This window comes from Echinops telfairi, unplaced genomic scaffold, assembly GCF_000313985.2.
Source record: "Echinops telfairi isolate 266 unplaced genomic scaffold, ASM31398v2 ScPeMD7_5;HRSCAF=22, whole genome shotgun sequence".
Taxonomy (NCBI): domain Eukaryota; kingdom Metazoa; phylum Chordata; class Mammalia; order Afrosoricida; family Tenrecidae; genus Echinops; species Echinops telfairi.
In genome coordinates, this window is record NW_022103901.1 from 24,575,903 (window position 1) to 24,585,801 (window position 9,899).

The following is a 9,899-nucleotide window of genomic DNA, read 5'->3' on the forward strand; positions in this document are numbered from 1 at the left end:
GACATGGCGTCTCTGCAGATATGAGCAGCTTTGTTTCAGGAGGGGCTTGGGAAGCCCCCCCCACAATCTCTGCTCACTGTGGTTTCCCACCTTGGAACTCTTTCTGCAGCCGTTTGGCCCTGGCCTTTCCAAAGGGGGTGGGGTGGGAGTGAGTCCTGGTGGCACAGCGGTGAAAGTGCTTGTCTGATCATTTCAAAGTGGGCAGTTCAAACACGCCAGCCACTCCATGGGAGAAATATGTCTGCTGCTGTGAAGATGGCACCCTGGGAAACTCTCCGGGGCGGTCCTCCTCGGGCCTCTAGGTCGCGATGAGTTGGAATCAACTAGCAGGCCGTAGGTTTTGTTTTCACTGGAGGCCCTCATCCAGGAAACATTTCCAAACCAGCTCTGACCACCCTGACATCTCCAATCTTGAGTCTCCTTGCTGGTGCCTAGGCAGCACAAACGATTTGCCCTTGACTACTAAGCTAAAGGTTGGTGGTTCAAGTCCACCCAGCATCCCTGGCTGCCCCAGAAAAGGCCTGGTGATCTGCTTCATTAAGATTACAGTCTGTTTTCTCTGATCACAATAGCGACATACCACCCCACCCCCACCTCCGGGGGGAAGAACAACACAAAGGTAAGTGAAGGAGACGGCGGACGATGTAAGATATGAAAGTAATAATAATTTATAAATTATCAAGGGTTCATGAAGGAGGGAGGTGGGAAAAATGAGGAACTGATACCAAAGGCTCAAGTAGAAAGAAAATATTTTGAAAATGATGATGGCAACATATGTACAAAATTGCTTGTCACAGTGGATGGATGGATGGATGGATTGTGATAAGAGCAGTGAGGGCCCCCAATATAATGATTAAAAAAAAGAAAGAAATCCAATGATGTATCTCATTGGATAAAGCTGCTGCAAAGGATTTCTTTAAAATCTTAAAAAGCAAAGATGTTACTTTAATAACTAAGATACACCTGATTCAAGCCACAATGTTTTCAATCATCTCATATAAACGAGAAAGCTGAACAATAAAAAAGGAAGATGGGAAAAAAAAAAAAAGATTACAACCTGAAAACCCCCTGGAGCAGTTCTACTCAGTAACACAGGAGGGCACCAAGCACAGGACTGAGTCCCCACTGTGTGAGTCCAGGTAGACGAGAGAAACAAATCTAGGGAGACTCATGTGTATAAGAAAAAGCTTTATATACAAGAGCAATTGAATATTGAGAAAACACCCCAGCCCAGTCCAGATCAAGTCCATAAGTCCAATATGAGCCCATATGTCCAATACTAGTCCATAAATTCCTCGTAGACTCATGCAGTCATGCAATCATTCTGAATGCAGGAAGATCACAGGCCAGTGGGTGGAAAGTCCTATGGATCCAGTGGCAGCAGAAGTGTCTCCGCGCTGGCAGGGGTCTCGCGCAGCTCCACGTGTCTTGTCCGCAGGATGTCTCCCGGGGATTGAGCCTGTGTGTCCAGCCTCCAGCAAGCTATTTATCTCCTGAGCACCTCCAAATGAGGTCATCAAGCTGCGACCTGATTGCCAGGTTTCATCCCACCCCTTCTCTCTTAAGTCTCAAACTGACAACAGACTATGTTAGTACCACACCCACAATCACCACCACCACCACCACCACCAACTCAAAATGAGTTCAGCACCTTGGAATCCCAGATTCTTCATTTCTGCTAATTGGGTCCCACTTTCTTGATGTTTTTCCTACCCAAGGAAAACCAACACCGCAGTAAACAGTGCAAAGGTCATATCCCACCTCCTCTTGCTTCCCTATTGCCACGAGGCAGCGGTCAGGCATGCTTCCACACCCCCTCCTTCTTTACCTACATGGAAACCAACTGTTTCTCTCATGCTATGCTCGCTCCTTCTATGCTGGGCTCAGTAATTCATTGCTGAACTCAGACAAGACTCACAATGTCAGGGGTTTATTAGAGAAGTTAATAGGTTACCATATCAGGATCGATAAACAATCAAACTCCTGTCAAGTTGCAGTCTCAGAAACCCACCGGAGCAGTCCTACCCTGTCCTAAAGGGTCACTGTGTCGGAATCGATGGCAGTGAGTTTTGGTTTTGGATTTCATGGTACACAGCCCTGTCGTGGTTTGTTTAGTTAGATTTTAAACAAAATATCAAAAAATAAAGCAAATCTGTTGCCATGGGGTCTATTCCAAATTCATTGTGAACTGACTAGAACTGCCCCGGGGGTTACAGTCACTGGTCCACAGCAGCACCTCTGCTCAGCCAGCAGCCAACTCTCTCTTCGGTACTCAACCTCCCAGCCCTTGGCCCCTACTTCTGTGGGTCAGGAAACCCACCTGCTGCTCTCCCTCCCAGAGCCACAGTCTCAGCACCACTCCTCTCTTCTGTCTCATGGCATCCTTTTCTCGGCCTCTAGTCTTGGCCTGGCTCCTGTCCCCATAGTCGCCATGCCACAATCTCTGATGCCTCTGTTCTTGATTGCCACCACGTCCGACAGAGATCTCGAACATGCACTTCCAGTGGTGCTGGGATTTCTCTCTGTGTCCAAGATGGCTCTTACACACAGAGGAATGGCTTTGATGGACATATGCTTTTTGTCTTTTAGCCAAGACATATCCCCAAGGAAACAAAGGATGTGACTTAGTCCCCACTTTCTACTAAGGTCCGGACCTAATCCTACCTTGATCCTGTCCATTAGCTTAGCAGAGATGCTTCTCCAAAATGGGATTCTAGCCATAGGCATAGCATCCAGAATGGCAAAACATAAGGAATTGTAGCTGGAAAACCAGACCAAGCTCACTGCCATTCGGTCAACTCTGACTCGTGGGGACCCTGTAGGACAGGGTAGAACTGACCCTGTGAGTTGCCGAGACTGTAACTATTTCCAGAAAGGTCTCATCTTTCTCTCAAGGGGCAGCTGGTGGCTTCTAACCGCTGACCTTTCAGTGAGCAACTCACCATGCCACTGGGAAGGCTGTATTAATTGACGACATCTCAAATATCGAGTTGACTTGTTGTTTTCATTCACTTTGATTTGTAGAAATCTATTTTAAAAGGAAAACCAGTATGGTTGGCCTGTAATAAAAAGCAACAATCAACTGATTCTGTTTCTCCCTTTGCTCTAAAGAGAGAGTGGCAAATGTTAGAAAGGTGTTAAAGACAACAGCACTAGTTGGGACTTTTGCCTTGGCATAGAAAAGGTGAAGAAAATGTGAAAGGAAGAAATGTTGCCACTGGGTGATTGATTTGGTCTGACCTGATGCTTCCCAAATAATCTCGTGCTGAATGTGGTGCAGTGGTTACGTGTTGAGCTGCTAACTGAAAGGTCAGCACTTCGAAACCACCAGGAGAAAGAGAGGCTTCCTATTCCTGTCAGAGTCGCGGTCTCAGAAACCCACAGGAGCAGTTCTGTCCTCTCCTGTGGGTCACTGGGAATCAGAATCGACTCGATGGCAGTGAGTGTGTGTTTTTTGTTTTCTTTCTGCTGGTACACAGCACAGCATTTCGTGTTTTGTTTCATTATATTTTAAGGAGAAAACAAAATATTCAAACCAATCGAGTCTATTCTAATTCATGGTGAACTGAATAGAACTGCCCCAGGGGGTGTCTACAGCTAACATCTTTATAGAAACAGGCTGCTTCATCTTTCTCCCAAGGAACAGCAGGTAGGTTCAAACTGCTAACCTTCTAATTAGCAGCTGACTGCTTTATCCACTGTGCTAGCAGGGGCTATTAAATAGGCTATAAGACTATAATAAGCTGGGCTGCCCTTAAAGACTCTCACGTGTCCCATACTACCTGCACAACAAGTCTTCAAATGTTAAGAGGAAAGTTTTATAATTGCCTTGACCCAGAATAGCCAAGTCCATGAACTGTGCCAAATGCTTTACTCTCTCTGACAATAACCCTGGGGACAGAGGCCATGCTGTGACCACAATTTTCCGGAAGAGGGAGCTGAGGGTCACGGGAAGGGGAACAAATGACTGGACTGCTGTCATTCAGGAAGTGAGAGCCAGGGCTGGGCCTCCAGCCCAGGCCTGTCACTGAGGTGCTCACTGCCATGGAGGCTAGCTGACTCAAACCATCTGGGCACAGAGAGATTGTTCAGGCCTAAATCACACCCATTTGTTCTAGTCAACAGCCTTCACTGTTTCAGACGGGTTTCACCTCATTAGTTTCTTATAAAAAATAAAATGAGATCTTCGATATGAAAAAAGGTTGAAAGGGAAAATATGATGTGCAGTACTGCCAACAATCAATTAACTACATTAAACCCCCTATAAACTGCTCATATTTTCAATCCTATGATTCATATAATCAAAGAAGCTGGATTCTAGGAAGAAGAATGTGGCATCCGGATTGGAGGCAGGCTTATTAACAACCTGCGATACGCAGATGACACCACCTTGCTTGCTGTAAGTGAGGAGGACTTGAGGCACTCGCTGATGAAGACCAAGGCCTGCAGCCTTCAGTATGGATCACAACTCAGTGTCAAGAAGACCACAATCTGTACAACTGGACCAATGGGTAACATCATGATCGATGGATCCACAATCAATACTATGGAAGCAGCAGCCAAGAGATCCACCTATGCATTGTATTGGGTACATCTCCTGTACAAGACCTCTTGAGGGTGCTAAAAAGCAAATATGTTACGTTTAGCCTTAAAGTTTAAGGACTAAGGTAGCCTGACCCAGCCATGGTACTTTCAATTGCTTGTATGCACGTGAAAGTGGGACATTGAATAAGGAAGACGGAAGAAGAATGGATGCATTTGCATTGTGGTGCTGGAGAAGAATGTTGACAGTACCATGGACTGTAAGAATATTGAAAGGACAAGCAAGTCTGTCTTGGGAGAAGTACGGCCAGTGAGCTGCTCGGAGTCAAGGAGGGTAAGATAGATACCCCTTGTATACGCTGAATGTATTGTCAGGACAGACCAGTCCCTGGAGAAGGACATCATGCATGGGAAAGCAGAGGGGCAGTGAAAAAGAAGGCTTTCAATGAGATGGATGGACACAGTGGCTACTGCAGTGAGCTAACGCACAGGAACAATTGTGAGGATGGCACAGGACCCGGCAGTGTTTTGTTCAGTTGTGCATAGAGTCACTATGAGTTGGAACCAACTTGACGGTGCCTACCAGCAATAATAATTCCCCACTGTTCATCTCATGGGTCTCAGATTTACAACTTGCATGGACTGGCAGGGTGATCTTTGCCTATCTACTACCTCTACAATGACTAGTACTATCTCTGGAACCATATGTTGAATGTATTCATGTGGCCCCAAATGCAAAAGATTTACTAGGTATATATAGCTTATGCTTACTTACGCCTGTCCACCAGGCTTCCTTCTGAGAGGCAGCCATGTTTTCTTGTGTACTCTTCCAGAGAAATTCTATGCATACCTGCACAAAGACATACATGTAGACAATACAAGCACACACGCATAATTTTCTTCATACAAAGGAAAGCATACAAGACACAATAGTCCACTAGTTGGTCTTGTGGTTTAATACTGGTTGGTTGCTGTTAGGTACCCCTGAGTCAGTTGCAACTCATAGCGACCTCACGTTACCCCCTGGTCCTGCCTCATCATCACAATTGGTATGTTTGAGGCCAGCGTCGCAGCTACAGTGTCAATCCATCTCATCAAAGGCCTTCCTCTTTTTGCTGCCTGAGTTAACAATACATATTACAAATGGCTGCATAAAAGAATACAAAGAACTTTCTCATTTTCAAGGTGGAATTATTTGCACTTGCTCTATACCTTAACTAGTCCTTGGTTGATGAGCATGTAGGTGATGTTGATTAAATGGTGTCCTCCTCCAAAATACAGGGGTACTTCCTAACTCCTGTACCTGTGAATAAGGCACCGTGGTGGCATGTGTTAGTCCAGGTTGGCCAGAAAAACAAATTCATAGATACTCGTATGTGTATGAGAAAGAGCTTTATATAAAGGAACAATTGTATATTGAGAGAACATCCCAGCCCAGTCCAGATCAAGTCCATAAGTCCTATATTAGCCCATATGTCTGATACCATTCTACAAATTCCTCTTCAGACTCACGCAGCACATGCTATGATGCTGAGTACAGGAAGTTTACAGGCCAGTGGGTGAAAAGTCTTGTGATTAGGGGTGGTGGAAGCATCGCAGCGCTGGCATAGGTCTCCACATGACTGCTCCAGGGTTCTGGCTCCATCAGCGTAACTGTATCTGGCTTATCATCAGGAATGTGTAGCAGAGAGAGTGTGTCCCGCTTCCAGGGAGGAAGACAGGAGTTCCCAGAATCTTCAGGAGAAGGTCATGCCCACACAGAGGCCTCATTGACTATGACCTGATTGACAGGCTAGATTCCACTCCTTCGCTCAAGTTGACAGTAGATGATGTAACTGCCACATGGCACAATGGCTTAAATGTTGGGCTGTTCCCTGGAAAGGTGATGGTGCAAACCTACCACTTGCTCCAGGGGAGAAAGAGATGGCTGTCTGTTGCTGTAAAGATTTACAGTCTCAAGAGCCCTAAAGGGGCAGCTCTCATCTATCTTATAGGGTTGTTCTGAGGCAGAAGGAAGGATGGCAGGGAGTTCGGTTTGGGTATGCACATGAATGTAATCCCACTTGGGAACAGGGTTGAGGATGGCAACCTAGGAAGGCTGATGGTCCTCCTGCCTCATGTGGTTGCTATGCGTCAGAATAGACTACAGCACACAGCCACCACAGGGAGCTGTCACTCACTGAGGGAGCCTCCACCGAGACCCATAGGTAGGATGCCCCAAAGCTGGGGAAGACAACCACATGTAAAACCCAGTTGGAGCTGTGAGCTCAGCTCCAAATCCTAAGTGCATAGCCAATCAATTATGCCTGTGTTGGAAGTCGATTTGTAGCTGTGTTTGATGGAGTGTCTATGGGGACACAGTGAAATTTGCCAGCCTTCAGACTAACAACCAAGCCTCATTTTTCACGCAACGATTCTAAGGGAGTTTCTTCTTGGCAGAGGCTTGGGGAAGGAACAGTTGATGAGATTGATGGTGGCAAAATGTTGTGGGAAGAACGGACAGATGCTTTACCACACAGAGGCTCCAGTGAAAGGTGCGGACCAGCCCCAAGTCAGCACAGCTGTGTGGCTGCTTCCCTGTCCCCCTGCAGAGCTGTGGCCTAGACCCTGTCAGGTGTCTCCCTTTTCTGTCATCAGTCATTGGTTACAAACACCTGAGCATCATCACCCATGGCCTCAGATCCCACCAGGTAAAGCCTGTCCAATCCTGCTGCCGGGAAGCTTGTTTGAGCTGCAGAATCCATCGACAGAAGCTTCCTAGTTTTCCTCTTCTGCCTCATCCCAGAATCCTGCCTCGCTTTGTATTGCTTTGCATTGGTTTCCCACCTTGGTTCCCAACTTCTCCTAGAGAGGAAGTTGACCTTCAGGGAAATCCTTTGGGACTGGACCCCCCTCAGCCCCTGTCCCTATCGTTCCCCTGATATAATGAAATATTGACTGCAGCTCTCCCGAGGGTGTCTCTTGAGGCACAAAATCAAACTTGCTCCTAGGATGTAATTTTGGCTTCAAAAGGCAAGCGCTGATATTCCTGATTGAATAACGGCTATTTGGGAAGGAAAACAAACAAACAAATAAGCAAACACCAGAGTGAAGACAGAGATTTGAGTAAATAAACATTCAGCCTTCCTGCAAAAAATAAAAAAAGAGAGAGAATGGGGTAGCAGTTCACTAAGTGAGCAGGTCTCCTAGGAGATGGCTGTTGTCAGTGGAGCAGGGATACTAGCTGAGCACAAGGAAATTCAGGTTGCCTTGCTGGCCTGGCGCGTGAAGAGGTTCCAGCAAACCAAACCGAAAGCTGCCCCGCTGAGTCTGGTGCTGGTGACGCGAGGAGCTGTAGAGGAGGGCTGCCCTGGAGGGGTTTCTTGCTGTATGGGAAGGAGATCACCAGATCACCAGGGTTTCCAGATGTAGGACTTGACTGACAGGGCTGTGGGTCGGACAAAGAAGGCAGTGGGATCCAAGGATCCAATGGGTCATCCCAATTGGCTGGGGTGGGACATCTGGGGAGACACTCCCTTCAGGAGCTTTGGTGAGACTCAAAATGTGACGAAACAAACACACCTCATTGTCATCAAGTCAATTCCAACACATCGCAACCTTTATGGGAGTAGAAAGTCTCATCTTTCTCCCAAGGAGCAGTGGGTGGACTTGAACTGCTGTCCATGTAGTAAAAAGCCCAATGCGTAACTTACTAGGCTATCAGGACTCCCATGAAAATCTAAGGACCTAGAAGATACAGCTCTGAGAGGGTAAGTGGAGTATGGGGGTGCTGTTTCTACACATCACTGCCTGTGGCATGGACTGTGGGCTCTGGGGCTAGTCAAAAACAGACCAAACTCAACTGCCCCTGTGGGTTTCTGAGACTGTAACTCTTCACGGGTGTAGAAAGCATTGTCTTTGCCCCACAAAGCGGCTCCAGGTTTCCAACTGCTGACCTTGTGGTTTGTAGCCCAATGCATAACCCACTGCACTACCAGGGCTCCATCGTGGGGCTCATCAACCAGGGTGCAAATCCTGACTCTGTACCCCTCCCCCTTGACTTTGAGTTACGGAGTGTTTTAGAACCTCCGGTTTTGTCATCTTTATAATGGCTAACAGTGACTACCTTGCATATTTGCTGTGAGAATTAAATGAGATACTATATGAAGAGGGTGTAGGACTGTATCTGGTGTATGATGGGTGATTGCTGGCTGTTACTTTGGTGGATTTCAAGCTTTAGGGGCCATCAGATGACAGCCCTCTTGGCAGACAAGTGAATGCTAAGCAGGGGCTAGTGAGGCACGGACACAGAGAGGGGTCTGAACGTCTATGAAGCCCCCCAAGGGCACTCAGACAAATCTAGTTAGGATTTTTCCTGGGACACAGAGAGCCAGTTAGTTAACTACCTAACTAGCTATTCACACGATAGTAATGACCTCGCTAGACTCTCAGCTTGGAGGCAGGTACTGCTAGGAAATGACGAGTTTCCTAAAGAAGAGGCTGATGGAAACACGGGCAAGGAAAGGGACCACACAGTCACTTAGAGGCTGAGAAGCTGGGGGCACCACCATCTATACTCCCTGGGTTCAAATCCCAGGTCTGCTCCTTCCTAATTATGGTGCTGTGAGCAAGTTAATTATTGCGCTGGGTCTGTTTCCACACCTGCAAAATAGTCCATATTTCATTAGGTTTTTTCTTAATGGGACTTCAAAGAATTCATTAAAACAAGACACCCAAGCCCATGGCCAAACTTAGCCCATTGTCCATTTTTCTGTAAAGAAAGCTTTATTGGAATAGGACCATGGCCATTGCATATGTATTTTCTCTGGTATGTCTGATTTCCTTCTATAATGGTGTCATTGACCTTTGTGAAGTCTGGGGCACAAGCAGCAGTCCCTGGACAGTAGGGAGCTCAGAAGATTTCCTGGAAATGGCTTGAGGTGAACCTGGCAAGGTGGAGTGCTTATCTATGTGGCTAAAGATCCCCTGGAGACGCTGAAGTTCTTTGTGGACAAAGAACTAGCCTGGGGTACCGGAGTCTGTTCAGGCAAAGGCACCCTTGCTGCTGTTCACTCTGTCACCAGCCCCTTCCCCCTCCCCCTTGCCCCGCATTTACATCCTGAAACCTTGAAGAACCTCTCCTTTTCTACCAGTCCACACCAGCCCATTCTTCAAAGCGCAGCTCCTCATTCACCGACTCAACATGACTTTCAGGGGCAGACAACTTGCCAGGCGCTGAGCATCCAAGAGTTGAATTCAGCTCTCACAGAATCCCACGTCTAGGCTGGAAGACACAAGCAGACCAGATAATCACAACATCTCCCAATAGGGGCTACACTGGGGCATGCACACGTCCTGGGACCATTAAAGAGAGGTCC

At 47.0% G+C, this 9,899-nt stretch overlaps 1 long non-coding RNA gene across 1 annotated transcript in view; it reads right to left on the reverse strand.

Annotated features, from left to right (window-relative positions):
* Positions 1-6,524: 6,524 nt before the first annotated feature.
* The window catches only part of LOC123521213, a 5,940-nt gene continuing 2,565 nt past the window's right edge, over positions 6,525-9,899 (reverse strand). The window contains exons 3-4 of the long non-coding RNA XR_006679680.1: positions 9,682-9,805; positions 6,525-7,585 (exon numbers count right to left, since the gene is read on the reverse strand). This is a non-coding gene — a long non-coding RNA (uncharacterized LOC123521213). The remainder of the gene's footprint in view (positions 7,586-9,681; positions 9,806-9,899) is intronic.